General features: G+C 44.4%; 1 protein-coding gene across 2 annotated transcripts in view; it reads right to left on the minus strand.

Annotated features, from left to right (window-relative positions):
- The window catches only part of BMPR1B (bone morphogenetic protein receptor type 1B), a 251,003-nt gene that overhangs the window by 106,859 nt on the left and 129,700 nt on the right, over positions 1 to 14,444 (minus strand). For both annotated transcript variants that reach the window (XM_039913741.1, XM_029076391.2), the window contains exon 5: positions 8,759 to 8,855. The gene's annotated coding sequence lies outside the window, so the exon portion shown is untranslated. The remainder of the gene's footprint in view (positions 1 to 8,758; positions 8,856 to 14,444) is intronic.

A 14,444-nucleotide genomic window follows, 5' to 3' on the forward strand; every position in this document is an offset into this window, starting at 1 on the left:
AATGCAAAGTGCCACGCCAAGGCTCAGCTGGCCCTTTATAAAAATGCCCCACCAGCCTCTTAGGAAGGGCCCGGGCCCTCAGACAAGCTCTTGAGCACACCGAACCGAAGCCAATCCAGCCTGACTTCACAGCCAACCAGACCGCAGAGCACAAGAGGAGCTCTGGAACAGCTCCCTGGACGTTGAGCCAGTTGGACAGCACAGGCTTTGTGCCGTGCTTTGAAGGTAAACAGAGAGACGGGGGAGGCTCCAAAAGGAAAATATCCTGTTTCCGCTCCTCGGGCATCGCAAGGGGACGGCTCAGCCCCCTGAAATCCCACTCCCCGGACCTGTGGGTGGTACCCCAATACCACCCTGAAGAGAAGTTTTTTGGTTGTTGTTTTAATGGTATTTTTTAAGTGCTTACTATGTGCCAGGCACTGTACTAAGGGCTGGGGTAAAAACAGGTTGATCAGGTCAGACATGGTCCCTGTCCCACATAAGGCTCACAGTCTTAATCCCCATTTTGCAGATGAGGTAACTGAGGCACAGAGAAGTGAAGGGACTTGTTCAAGGTCACACAGCAAACAGGTGGCGGAGCCAGCAGTAGAACTCAGGTCCTTCTGATTCCCAGGCTTGGGCTCTATCCACTAAGCCACACTGCTTCTCTTTTTCATACCACACAAATGCCTCTTATTTATCAGGTGATTATACCCATTCTTCACACATCCTACAACTTCGTGAGAGGCAGTGTGGCCTAGAGGGAAGACATGGGACATGGAGTCAGGAGGCCTGGGTTCTAACCCCAGCCCTGGCACCAGCTTGTGCTGTGATCATGGATCAGTTACTTCATGTCTCCTTGCCTCAGTTTTTTCATCTGTAGAATGGGGTTAAGATGCTTGTTCATCTTCCTCTTAGATTGTGGGCAGGGATTGGATTTGATCTGTTCATGTTGTATCTTCTAGACTGTGAGCCCATTGTTGGGTATGGATTACCTCTATCTGTTGCTGAATTGTACTTTCCAAGCAGTAACTACAGTGCTTTGCACAGTAAGTGCTCAATAAATACGATCGAATGAATGAATCAATCTACCTCAGAGCATAGCACAGAGCGTTTAAGAATTATTATAATTTTTGGGATTTTTGATGCTCCCAATCAATCCATCCATAATATTTTCAAGCGCTTACTGTGTGCAGAGCACTATTCTAAGCATTTGGCAAGACCCAGTGAGGATTAATAAATAAATTAATTTATTAATAATTTATTGATAATTATTAATTAATAAAATATGTTACTAGATGGATAGGGTTCCCCCATCTCTGACCCAATCCCTGCCACTTAAGCCACTCAGTCAGTCTCTGCCTCTGTTTCCTCACCTGTAAAATGGGGCTAACGTCTGCTCTCCCATGGATGTGATGAGGGTAAGTGAACTATCATGCAAACAGAAGGTATTATCTTCTCAGGCAAGCAGCGTGGCGCAGTGGAAAGAGCATGGGCTTTGGAGTCAGGGCTCATGAGTTCAAATCCCAGCTCTGCCACTTGTCAGCTGTGTGACTGTGGGCAAGTCACTTAACTTCTCTGTGCCTCAGTTCCCTCATCTGTAAAATGGGGATTAAGTGTGAGCCCCACGTGGGACAACCTGATTCCCCTGTGTTTACCCCAGCGCTTAGAACAGTGCTCGGCACATAGTAAGCGCTTAACAAATACCAACATTATTATAATATTCCCAGACTTATCTGAGCTGGGTTCACTCTTGAGCAACTTCAGTTGGGTTTGCTCATCTTTCACTCAATTCAAAGCTTCATCATTTCCAACTGCCAAAGACAGCTGTGGTCAGGAGAGAATCAGTGCCCAAAGTGAGGATGGATGGGAAAGTGCACCAGGCCAAGCCAGAGACTTTGCTCCTCAGCAGAATGTTTTTGGTTTGTGTTTTTTTTTTCCCTGAATCATGGTCTGAAACCAAATGGAAAGGTGTCAATAGGTCCTTCAGGGCTTTATGATGCCTCATTATCAGTTTACGCTTGGAGAACAGGAACTGTCTTAATCTGCCAAGAAGATTTCTTAAAGGACTTTTAAGCGCTAAGAAACCCGGCTCTGCTTAATGAGGATTTTACCACTACGCTTGACACACACCCAATCAACACCTCGCCTTGTTGAGTCAGCTAAGAAGGCCTCGGGGTCCATTCACACGAAGCTGTGTGATGGACCCATCTGGTCCACAGCCTGCGGGGAGAGACCAGTACCAACCAATCAAGCCATGGCATTTTTTCGAGCTCTTCCAAAGAGCTGAGCATTGGATCAAGCCCTTGGGAGAGTACGCTTAAATTAAGGTGGGAGATATGTTCCCCACACACAGCAACCTCACCGCTGCCTGGACAGTTTGGATGACACCACCAATGCCTCCTCGATTCACCTCCATTCGATTCTGCCGGGAACCATGACGCACCCAGGTTAACTCTCTAACACGTCATGAACTGGAAGTTCTTGGGATGTGTCCATTTATGATCATGTTCTTCTCTCCCAAGCGCTTAGCACAGTGCTTTAAACACTTTAAGCTCTCAATAAATCTGACCGACTGACTGTAATGTGGCCGCTTGACGTTTGATGTTCCACCTCTGAACAAAGATATCGAATGCACTCATGGAAAATTAGTTTTGTGTGCCTTCTAGTAAGCTCTTATTTGTCCTTCAACGCCCAACCTTTTGCGATTATTAGCCTATTTTAAAAGTGAGACCATAAAAATGTTGCGGTGGTTACAATACTAGTCTTGGCAGACTATCTTGGAGAGTCGTTGTTATTAAAGCATTTACTACTGGCCACGGGGCACTTGACATCTCTTCTCCACGCACCACTGACCCTGTAAATGCAAATCTCTTCCTTATAACCCACAGATTTCTTCCACTGGAGTCTGTATGCTCCAGCAAAGACCATCTTGGAGTCATGCATTTTGTAGCGAGCTATGACTTCATGTATCAGTGGACATAGGCAAATGCTGCTGCTTGGAGGCCCAGTTGTCTGAGTGGGCCTTGGGAAGACCCAGAGGTTAAAAATGATAATATTAATAATAGTACTTGTTAAGTGCCTACTATGGGTCAAATACTGTTCTAAACACCTGGATAGATACAAAATAATGAAGGTAGATTCCCTGTCCCTTAGGGGGCTCACAGTCGAGATAGGAGGGAGTAGGAGTTATTCCCCAGCTCTGCCACTTGTCAGCTGTGTGACTGTGGGCAAGTCACTTAACTTCTCTGTGCCTCAGTTACCTCATCTGTAAAATGGGGATGAAGACTGTGAGTCCCACGTGGGACAACCTGATTCCCCTGTGTCTACCCCAGCGCTTAGAACAGTGCTCTGCACATAGTAAGCGCTTAACAAATACCAACATTATTATTATTACAGATGAGGAAACTGAGGCACAGAGAAGTGAAGTGACTTGCTCAAGGTCACATAGCAGACAAGTGGCTCCCAGGCCTGTGCTCTACCCACTAGGCCATGCTGTGAGCAAAATGCTGTTGTAGATACAGGGTAATCAGATGCAACACGGTTCCTGTCCCACCAGAAGCTTGCTGTATAATATGCACTTTGTTCTTATTTTACAGATAAGGAAACTGAGACCCAGAGAAGTTACATAACGACTCTTACCACTTCGTGCATATTGTACACCTATATTCAATCGATAAGTGGTATTTATTGAGTGCTTACAGTGTGAAGAGCACTGTACTAAGTGTTTGAGAGAGTACCAATACAACAGAGTTGGTAGACACCTTCCCTGCCCAATTGGCACCTTGTAGTCTAGAGGAGGAAAAAGACCTTAAAATAAATTATGGACATTTCTTTATAAGCATTTTATTTATTTATAATTTTAAGTATAACATACTGATTTATTTGTCCTTCCAAGCATCTATTCTCAATATGCTCCAACTCGGTGTGTATGGCTTAAGTTTTCCCCTCTCCCATTACAGGGGCTCCTTTAACACAGGAACTGGGTCTCTGACTCATTTCTACTCTCCCCAGGTATTAGTACAGTACTCTGCAGGGCAGTACAGTGCTCTGCAGCACACAGTAGTCCCTCAATTAATAGGATTGATTGATTGATTTATCGATTGGGGTGTTGATGTTTCAGCACTCATTTCCCCAATGAAGCACTGTTTCCCCTGTCACTAAACCTCTTTTTAACTACATCAGGACATTAATAGATGGTTATTTTCTATTTACATTTCATCTTCTAACCTTGACATATTCTTTTGTGTTCACTGTCAGCACTTCCTTGGTAAATTGAGCTTGACAATAGGAGGGAGGCACATCACAGCCATTTAGGACAAACAGGTCTATTTGTAATTGAAGGTGCTTACATTGTGAAAGAGAGGTTTTCTTTCAGCACAAGTCAATGCACAAGATAACCGTTATATAGTCGCAAGGATTTAGACTCTTTGAGGGATAGGAACCATATTTTACTTCTATTGTTTTCCTTTTTTCATGGCATTTGTTAAGCACTTATTAAGTGTCAAGCACTGTTCTAAGAACTGGGATACTTCTTCCACTCTGGGAGAGCAGTTAAAACAAAAATCTTGAGAGAGAGAAAGAGAAAGGAAGAGAAGGAGAGAAGGAGGGGGGAGAGAGAGAAGGGGAAAGAGAAAGCCTCCTACAGCATGTTCTCGTCGATCCCAAGCAAATATGAAAAGGTTACCAAATATGTCTATAAAAGTACTAATCTTGTTTTTGGTCCAAGTGGAACTAAAACTTAAGGTTATATAAGCAAAGAAAGGGCTAGAGTCAGTTTTAGAGAGTTCTTTCTTCCACTTCTCCTAAAATGATTATGAGAACTGTTGGGCTGAATATTAAAATCTGAAAACACAGGGCACAGAGACAGCCAGTGATTTCCCCCTATGCAGAAGTTCTAAAATACATGAAGTCCAAAATATTATTTGAATGTGAAATATATTTGTGAATGCACAGAAGGATCATCCACGAGTTTGCTTCTGAATGACTGCCTGCTCCTCATATCACTTACATGGATCACTCAGTCAATCGTATTTATTGGGATGGCGGTCCCAAGATTGAAGCTCTTTTCTAATGAATCCACAGGGAATGTGTCTCTTAACTTGTCTTTCATTTAATCATATTTACTGAGTGCTTACTGTGTGCAGAGCATTGTATCAAGCACTTGGGATAGTACAATATAACCTCCTCACACACCAAAACCGTAAATTCGTTGTGGTCAGGGAATGAGTCTGTTTATTCTTGAACTGTACTCTCCCAAGCACTTAGTACAGTGTTCTGCACACAGTAAGCACTCAATAAATATGATTAAATGAAAGATGAGTTAGGAGACGCATTCCCTGTGGATTCATCAGAAAAGAGCTTCAATCTTGGGACCGCCATCCCCATCTCCCCCTGAGTTTTGGTAAGGTAGAAGAAGTTGGTTTAGATATCCAGACATCTCCATTTCATCCAATTAATTCCTCAAGCAAAATAGCACCAGGTACCTCTATTGCTTTTCAAAACATTGATTTCTTCCACTAGAAAAAAGGTAGGAAAGAGTAAAGCCTAAAAGGAAGTTGGAAAGTAACAAGGGCATAAGAGGATAAGAGAGGATATCAAGCCCAATTCTCCCTGGTTTTTGAGGGCACGAAAGTTCAGAAGCCTGGGATTTCCATGAAGAGCATCATGGTCTAGTGGATAGAGCAAGTGTCTGGGAGTCAAAAGAACCTGGGTTGTAATCCAAACTCCACTTGTCTGCTCTGTGACCATGGGCTAGTCACTTTACTTCTCTGTAAAATAGGGATTAAGACTATGAGTCCCATGAGGGACAGGGACTGGGTCCAACCTGATTAGTTTCTATTTACCTTAGTGCTTAGTAAAGTGCCTGTCACATAGTGAGTGCTTAACAAATACTACAATTATTATTTATTAAGTAGCTTTCAGTCTAGATGGGGAGACAGACACTACATAAATTATCTGTAGACACTAGAGAAAATTACATGTAGGGAGGAGTGGAGTTTAAAGTCTCTGCTCCTCATGGGCTCACAGTCTAAGGAGGAGGGTGAACTAGGAGAGAATCTCCATTTTACAGATGAGGAAATTGAGGAGCAGAGAAGTTAAGCGACTTGCCAAGTTCACACAGCAGACAAGGTGGCAGAGTGAGAATTAGAACGCAGGTCCTCCGACCTTCAGATCTGTGCTCTTTCCAATAGGCCAAGCTGCTTCTCAGTAAACTCGTTGTGGGCAGAGAATGAGTCTGTTTATTGTTATCATGTACTCCCCCAAGTGCTTAGTACAGTACTCTGCACACAGTAAAGCGCTCAATAAATATGACTGAATGACAATACAGCAAGGGTCTTGGAGATTTCCATTTCCCAGGATAACAATACTATTTCCCTCAGTAGCCAAAAAATGCTAATAGACCTCTTCCCTTTCCCATCCCCTCCTCTGCCTGGCTGGTCCCCTGAAATTTTATACCTGGGTGATTCTTTCTCAAGCTACTGAATTTTTATTTTCTTTACAACACACAATAACTCCTATCGCTCTATACTGAAATTTGGATTTTTCTCTGTGTCACTGTCTCTATTTTCTACAGAGTTATCACTTTCTCCTTTGGCCTGACAATAATGTATCAACCTGGACCACTTTATGAACAGAGATGTGTGTCATTACTCTACATTATATATACCACACTATATTATATTTACTATATACTACATATACTACTATATTATTACTATATTACTATTACTGTTGAGGAGCCTAGTGGATAGAGCATGGGCCTGGGAGTCATAAGGTAATGGGTTCTAATCCCAGTTCCGCCATTGGCCTGCTGTGTGGCCTTCAGCAAGCCACTTCACTTCTCTGTGTCTCAGTTATCTCATATGCAAAATGGGGATGAAGACTGTGAGCCCTGTGCAGGACAGGGACTGTGTCCAGCCTGATTTGCTTGTATCCACCCCAGCACTTAATACAGTGCTTGGCACATAGTAAGCACTTAAATACCATAATTACTATTATTATTATTACTACAACTACTAGCTGTGTGTAGAGCGCTCTACTGGAGGTGTACTATGTAGAGAGTACTATGTACTCTCGAAGCAGCGTGGCTCAGTGGAAAGAGCCCAGGCTTTGGAGTCAGAGGTCATGGGTTCGTATCCCGGCTCTGCCACTTGTCAGCTGTGTGACTGTGGGCAAGTCACTTCACTTCTCTGGGCCTCAGTTCCCTCATCTGTAAAATGGGGATGAAGACTGTGAGCCCCACATGGGACAACCTGATTCCCCTGTGTCTACCCCAGTGCTTAGAACAGTGCTCTGCACATAGTAAGCACTTAACAAATGCCAACATGTACCAAGTGCCTAGTATAAGTAAGTTATTACTGAGCACCTTTTGTGTGTAAAGCACTATACTAGATGCCTGGGAACACACAACATTTAGCAGGGTAGTCTCTGAGCATTTCAACTTGGTATAATGGAAATCAATCAATCCATGGAATTTATTAAGCATTTACTGTATGCAGAGCATTATACTGAACACTTAGGAAAGTACAATACCTACAACAGGTAGGTAGACATGTTCCCTGCTCTCAACGAGTTTACAGTTTAGAGAAATGTAGCAGCCTGACCCTTCCTTTGTGATTTGAACTTTGAAATAACTTCATCTTTCATTTTGTAATTGCATCTAAATACGGAGCAACTGTACTCCAAACCCACTGGAGCTGTAACCAGCCTCCACGCCTACTGCAAAAATCTTAAAAAGGTGTATTCGAAGCCCTATATTTCCCTAACACAACAAAAAAGTTTCATTGCATATCATTCAGTAAAAGTCACCTTCCTAGCAAAGTACCATATTTGCCTCCAGAGCCAAGCTTGGTAAACATATATGCCTAAGCCACAGGATCACGTGAGCTGCCAGTGATCAGAAAGGACATGTACATGATCCCTCTCTGCCCCTCTGAGGAAGCTTTAGCACATTAAGAAAGACCCCCTGGAATACACACAATCGGGAAGATGAACGGAATCCTGCAAATGGCAGTCTAGAAGAGGTATTTTGAAAGCAGAGCATGTAATGGAACAGGCCATTATGTTTAAAAAAAGTCTCATTCTTCACATTTTAAAAATACCCATACGCGAGCCCAGAAGAGCTCCCATGAGGCACACAAGGCTGCTCACATCTCAGCCTGAGGGGTCCGTGCTGAACCCTCGCCGCCTGCCAGATTTTGGACTCTGAGAGGAGGCAACGGATTCGATTCCCTAGAGTCGAGCTGTCCGAGGGAAAACGGTCTCTCTTGCCAGCAGTGAGCCACAATCTAAGTCTTCAAGTGACACTCCACCAGAACCTTTTGTATTTCTTTCTGAAGTCTAATCTTTGGCCCCCCACCCCATAAAGTGGGGGCCAGCCACCCTCGACTGTTGGCAGGAAAGAGAAATTTGCTGGCTGGCGACTTCACGGTTAACATGTTACGATGGGATGCAATATAAAGGCAAAAGCATAAGGCAGGCATAAGGTCAGTCACTGGATCAGTATTTACTGAGCGCCAACGCTCTGCAGAGCACTGGACCAGGCATTTGGTAGCATACCACAGTTAGTAGACATGATCCTCGACCTCAAGGAGCTCTCCCCTCCCACACAACAAGAGCCCTGATGACCCAGAACCCCCCTAAAACACCAGGCAGCCCCTCTGTCAGCCCAAACAGGTGAGACAGCCTTCAGGACTTCCTGATACAGTGCTGCAGACAGTCCCAGGGCAAGGAGAAAGGATAAAAAAGAGCTTGATTGAATTCGTTGATCCCTTACCTTCGGACTAAAGGCAGGCTCGTAGCTTCCCCTTCGTTTTCCTTCCTTGTCATAGCTCGGGGAGGAACGGGTATTGATTCAGCAGGAGAGCATAGACCTGACAGAAAAAAAATGTACTTTAGGGCTTGAAATGAGCCACGTTGCTGTCACTTCCCTCTGTCTCTGGCTACTCTTTGTCTCTCTCTTTTCTCTCGGGCTCTCTCCGTTTTGCTCACTCTCTCCCGCTCTGTTTCGCGCTCTCTCTCTCTCCGCAGCTACGTCGTGGTCTATAAATATTGACCCTACACTTGTCCCAGCCTTTCCTTACTCACTGCACAGGTCTGTGTTACTGAACACCCCAGCCGTTTACTCGGTTCAAGTTCTCAGCTGCTCAGACCAAGCTGTGGATTGGCTCTCTACCCCGTAAGCGCTGGGCCTGCCCGGAAAGACCATTTTGCTGCCAGCTTTAAAGATGCTGTGGGCCTTTTCTGGGCCCCGCATCAGACACAGAAGGGGAATTATGAGGTTTGTCTAAAGCCATACAGTTTTCTCCGAGCAGGTGAAGAAAAGCATGGGGTTGGAAGGATAGGCCTGCCTTTGTTTTTGGCCAAACAACATAAGCTCCAATCCCCTTTATGGGGCTTTATACCTAAATGTTATTCGATTAAGCTCATAAAATTTAATTACTCTAGGACTTGAGTGTCCAAAAAAACTAGGAAAGAATTTTTTGGAAAAACTAGTTTGTGAATTTTTCAGGTGCTTTCCATTGTCATTCGAAGTTGGGGTGGTTTCAGGATTGACTCCACATAAAGGCAGAGTAATTACAAATGTTTCTCACTGAATTTCTAAAATGATTAACGCAGATCAGATGAGACATTGGGTGCACATAAATTCCAACTGCCACAAACATGACTCTCAATCTGCAGAAATATGTCATAAGGCATCGGGACTCTCTCCTTATGCCTTTTACCCGGCCCCCGACAACTGGACTTTTCGCTACGCTGCAACCGCAGTCAGTTTCTGCTGAGAAATGACGGTACACTTTGGAATTGACCGGGCAGGGATTATCTCTATCTGCTGCCGAATTGTACATTCCAAGTGCTTAGTACAGTGCTCTGCACATAGTAAGCGCTCAATAAATACTATTGAATGAACGAATTGACAGGATGGGTCGCTGTCTGGGCGGATTTAGGGACGTGTTGCGGGTTCATTAGGATGACTAATTCCCAACTTGGGCAAAATCACTTCAAACAGTGTGGGGGCAGCAAGGCTTAGTGGAAAGAGCCCGGGCTTGGGCAACACAGATCGTGCGTTCTAATCCTAGCTCCACCACGTATCAGCTGTGTGATTTTGGGCAAGTCAATGAACTTCTCTGTGCCTCAATTACCTCATCTGTAAAATGGGGATTAAGACTGTGAGCCCTACTTGGACAAGCTGATTACCTTGTATCTACCCCAGCACTTAGAACAATGCTTGGCACATTGTAAGTGCTTAACAAATACCATCATCATCATTAAATGGAAAAAGCACAGGGTTGGGAGTCAGGACACCTGGGTTCTATACCTGCCTCCAGCAGTTGCCCTCTGTGAGACTTTCGGCACGTCACAACTTCTCCAAGACTCAGTTTCCTCATCCATAAAATGGGGATTCAATATCTGTTCGCCCTCCCTCTTAATGCGTGAGCTCCAGGTGGGACATGGATTGTGACTGATCCAATTGTATTACATCTACCCAATACCTTAGCGCACTGCTTGACACAAAGTAAGCACCTCACAAAACGCACAATTATTATTACTGAGAAGACACTTAAAAGCATGGCCTAGTGGAAAAAGGCCAGGTCTGGGAGTCAGAGGACTCCCGGCTCTAAGCCCGGCTCTTCCAAATGTTTGCTGTGTGACCTTGGGCAAGTCACTTAACTTCTCCCAGCCCCACAGCACTTATGTGCATATCTGTAGTTGATTTATTTAATGTCTGTCTCCCCCTTTGGACTGTAAGCTCATTGTGGGCAGGGAATGTGTCTGTTTATTGTTATAATGTAGTCCCCCAAGGGGTTAGTACAATGCACTGCACACAGTAGGCATTCTATAAATTCGAGTGAATGAATTCTCTGGGCCTCAGTTCTCCTGTTCTCCCTCCAACTTAAACTGTGAGCCCCATTCAATCGGATTCATTAAGCGCTTACTGTGTGCAGAGCACTTTACTGAGCATTTGAAAAGTACAATTCAGCAACAAAGATAGACAATGCCTGCCCAACCATCGACTCACAGTCTAGAATGGGGAAGACAGACATCAAACAAGTAAACAGACATCAATAGCAATGCCCCATGCTGGACAGGGACTGTGTCCAACCTAATTCACTTGTATCTCCCCCACCACTATAACAGTGCTTGACACAAAACAAGCTCTTAACAATTACCATAAAAAAAAGAAGAAGAATGGAGCTATCCTACAAACTTTCATCATCAACTAAACCTCAGTGTCACTTGTTGCTTTGTCTAAGGTTCGGGGCTGGAGTATGCTAAAGGAAAATGGGAAAGATTCGTAATGACCCCGGCCAGAATGACCCAAAAGAGAAGCAGAGTTGTCTAGTGGATAGAGAACGAGTCTGGGAGTCAGAAGGAGCTGGGTTCTAATCCCGGCTCTGCCACTTGCCTGCTGTGTGACCTTTAACAAGTCACTTCACTTCTCTGTGCCTCAGTAACCTCATCTGGAAAATAGGGATTAAGACTGTGAACCCCACGTGGGACACTGTGTCCAATGTGATTGCTCATACCTACCCAGTGTTTAGAACAGTGCTTGGCATATAGAAAGTGCTTAACAAGTACCATAAAAAAGAAAGAGCCATTCTACCCAAGATGGCTTCCACCTTCCCCCCGTCCTAGACTGGGCTCTTCTCAGAAAGCCAGGAAGCAGCCACCAATGCCACCAACCACGATGGACCGATTCCTCCTCAGGGCTGACCCTGGGGCCCAGCTTCGAGGATGCGGGCATTCAACAGACTGCTTCACTGCTCCTTGACCACATGGCGTGGACTAGTCATGACGCTAGGAGTCAGGAGATCCTGAGTCTAACCCCGGCTCCCTCACTGGTCTGCCGGGCACAGTTCACTGGTCCTCTCTGGGTCTCAGTTTCCTCATCTGTCCAACGGGGATAAGGCAGATTGCGAGCCCCGGGTGGGTTCAAACCTTTGTATCTTCCCCAGTTCTTAGCACACAGTAAGCGAATCATGAATGCCACAATTATTATCGGTGACTGAGCATCTCCTCTTCTTCAAAATGTAAACGTTGTGCATGTTAAAAATGGCACTCCCGAAGAGGACAGACATTGCCCCACTACTGGAAAAAAAAAAGGATCATTCCTCTAGAAAAATAATGGTATGAAGAACTGCTATTTTTCTCATTTTTTAAAAGGTGCCAAATTGGACAAACCTAATTCTCTTGAGTAACCATGCCCCCTGGGTAAGGTGCCAGAGCCTGCCCTCCCCACAAGCAAGACCTAGGGTTGCGGTGAGCAAATCTCCTCAGAAATCCTCATCCAGCCGTTCCCGATTATGAAATCACGCAGGGCAGAGGCGTTGCTCAAGAAATCACAATTCTGGGCCAATCAGCTAAGGGAAATCACAAGTGCCATAGTTTTTAGGAGAGTAATAAAAAGGCAGCAAGTAATTTCCCCACTTTTCACTAAATTATGCCGAGCTGTAAAGATATAAAATATATAAATATAAAGTCTATATTTAAAATGACTAGTAAAGGAGCTTTCCAAGCTAAATAGAGCCCTGACGTGCTCCCTACAGCCCCCGGCATGGAAAACTCACAAGTCAAGTTTCGGAAGTACCAATCTAAGAAATGGGAGAACTCTTTCTCAATTCAGCACTGTATACAGAAATATAGGGGTGGCAGGGGAATAATGAAATAGCTGGAAATCCAATGTGTCCAACATTATTGACAGAGCACGCTGTGTGTGCAAAGTTCTGTGCACCCAGAATTTCAGAAGACAACATTTCACTTGGAAGACGTGGAATAGGAGCCTCTGCCTTTAAAGCATTCACACTTGACAATCGACAATTAATACCTGGTATGAAAATGAGAGAATGGACAGTTTAGGCTACAACTAGTTAAGATGGGGTGAGGCATAAATCAATAACAAATAAAAATTAAATGCAATAAGAGTGCTCAAGTGGCTGAGCTGAGGTCACCACTGGGAAGGTGAGGAAAATAGGGAGAGCTTCCTGGAGGAGGAGGCTCCGAAAACCAGTGTGTGGGGAGGAATCTGCCTTTTCTTTTTTAACGATCTTTTGTTAAACATTTGCTATGTGCCAGGCATTGTACTAACTGCTGGGGTAGATGCAAGGTTGTCAGGTTGGACACACTTCCTGTTGCGCACAGAGCTTAGAGTCTTTATCCCCATTTTACAGATGAGGTCACTGGGACACAGAGGAGTGAAGTGACTTGCCCAATTTCATATAGCAGAAAAGTGGGAGAGCCAGGATAAAATCCAGGTCCTTCTGACTTCCAGGCTCACACTCTATCCATTAGGCATACTGCTTCTGGGTGAAACCTGAGCCTATTCATTCATTCATTCAATAGTATTTATTGAGCGCTTACTATGTGCAGAGCACTGTACTAAGTGCTTGGAATGTACAAATCGGTAACTATTGTTGGGTAGAGATTGTCTTTGTTGCCAAATTGTACTTTCCAAGTGATTAGTGCACATAGGAAGCACTCAATAAGAATGATTGAGTGAAATGAATGAATGAAATGGATGTGAGCAAGGGGTCAGAATTTAGGGGCAGCTCAGATTAGGGGCAAAGAAAGGCCTGGGAATTAATGAACATCACATACTGCTCTTCTTTCTTCCCCTCTGACTTGACTTTTTCTCTTGGTCTTTGCCGGTTTCTTTGAAAGGGCTTTGAAGAAGAGGAGAACTGTGGTCTGGAGGCTTTGGAGAGAGAGCTCCAGGCTGGGGAAAATCATGAGCAAGATGCTTCAGATTAAGATTGGGGTACAGTTAGAAGGTGAGTTAGGGACAAGCAAAGACTAGATAAGTTTGGGAGTACTGCTTTGAGAGAACTGATAAGCAGGAGGGAGAAAGTTGGTAGAGAATCTTGGGGGTGATGGTATAGCATTTCCGCTTGATGTGGAGAGAGAAGGATAGCCATTGGAGATTTTTGAGCTGTGATGTTTACAGCATGTCCATGCTGTAAATGCTTAAGCTGATTGTGTTGGTGAAGGGGTTGTGGGGTGGCAGAAAGGTGGAAGGAAAGAGAAAGTGGGCTCCCTCACCCCAAAGTGATTCCCCTGACTCAAGGCAGCTCAAACTGTTTTCCAAGGGGGTCTCCTCTCTCTGGGGGAGAGGGGAGTTGCATAGAAAGCAGTGAGGTAGATTCCAGCCACAGTTATACAGAGATGAAAGAAATGGTGAATAATGATTTTCATTAAATAGAAGACCAGAGTATTTTGTTCTTCTGTTGTACTTTCCCAAGCACTTAGTACAGTGCATTGCAACCCGTGGGTGCTCAGAAATTACCACTTACTACCATTACCAAAGGGAGAAGACCTGTGACTCTTGCCAATCACATCCTGGGAAGTTCTAGAAAATCATCCTTTCCTGTGCTCCTGTTCTTCTGTCTCCAAGCAGAAGATAATAGATAATTGAATTAACTGTGTGTGTGTGTGTCTGTGTGTGAGAGAGAGAGAGAGAGACAGAG

The sequence above is a fragment of the Ornithorhynchus anatinus genome, chromosome 12 (assembly GCF_004115215.2).
Source record: "Ornithorhynchus anatinus isolate Pmale09 chromosome 12, mOrnAna1.pri.v4, whole genome shotgun sequence".
Classification (NCBI taxonomy): Eukaryota; Metazoa; Chordata; class Mammalia; order Monotremata; family Ornithorhynchidae; genus Ornithorhynchus; species Ornithorhynchus anatinus.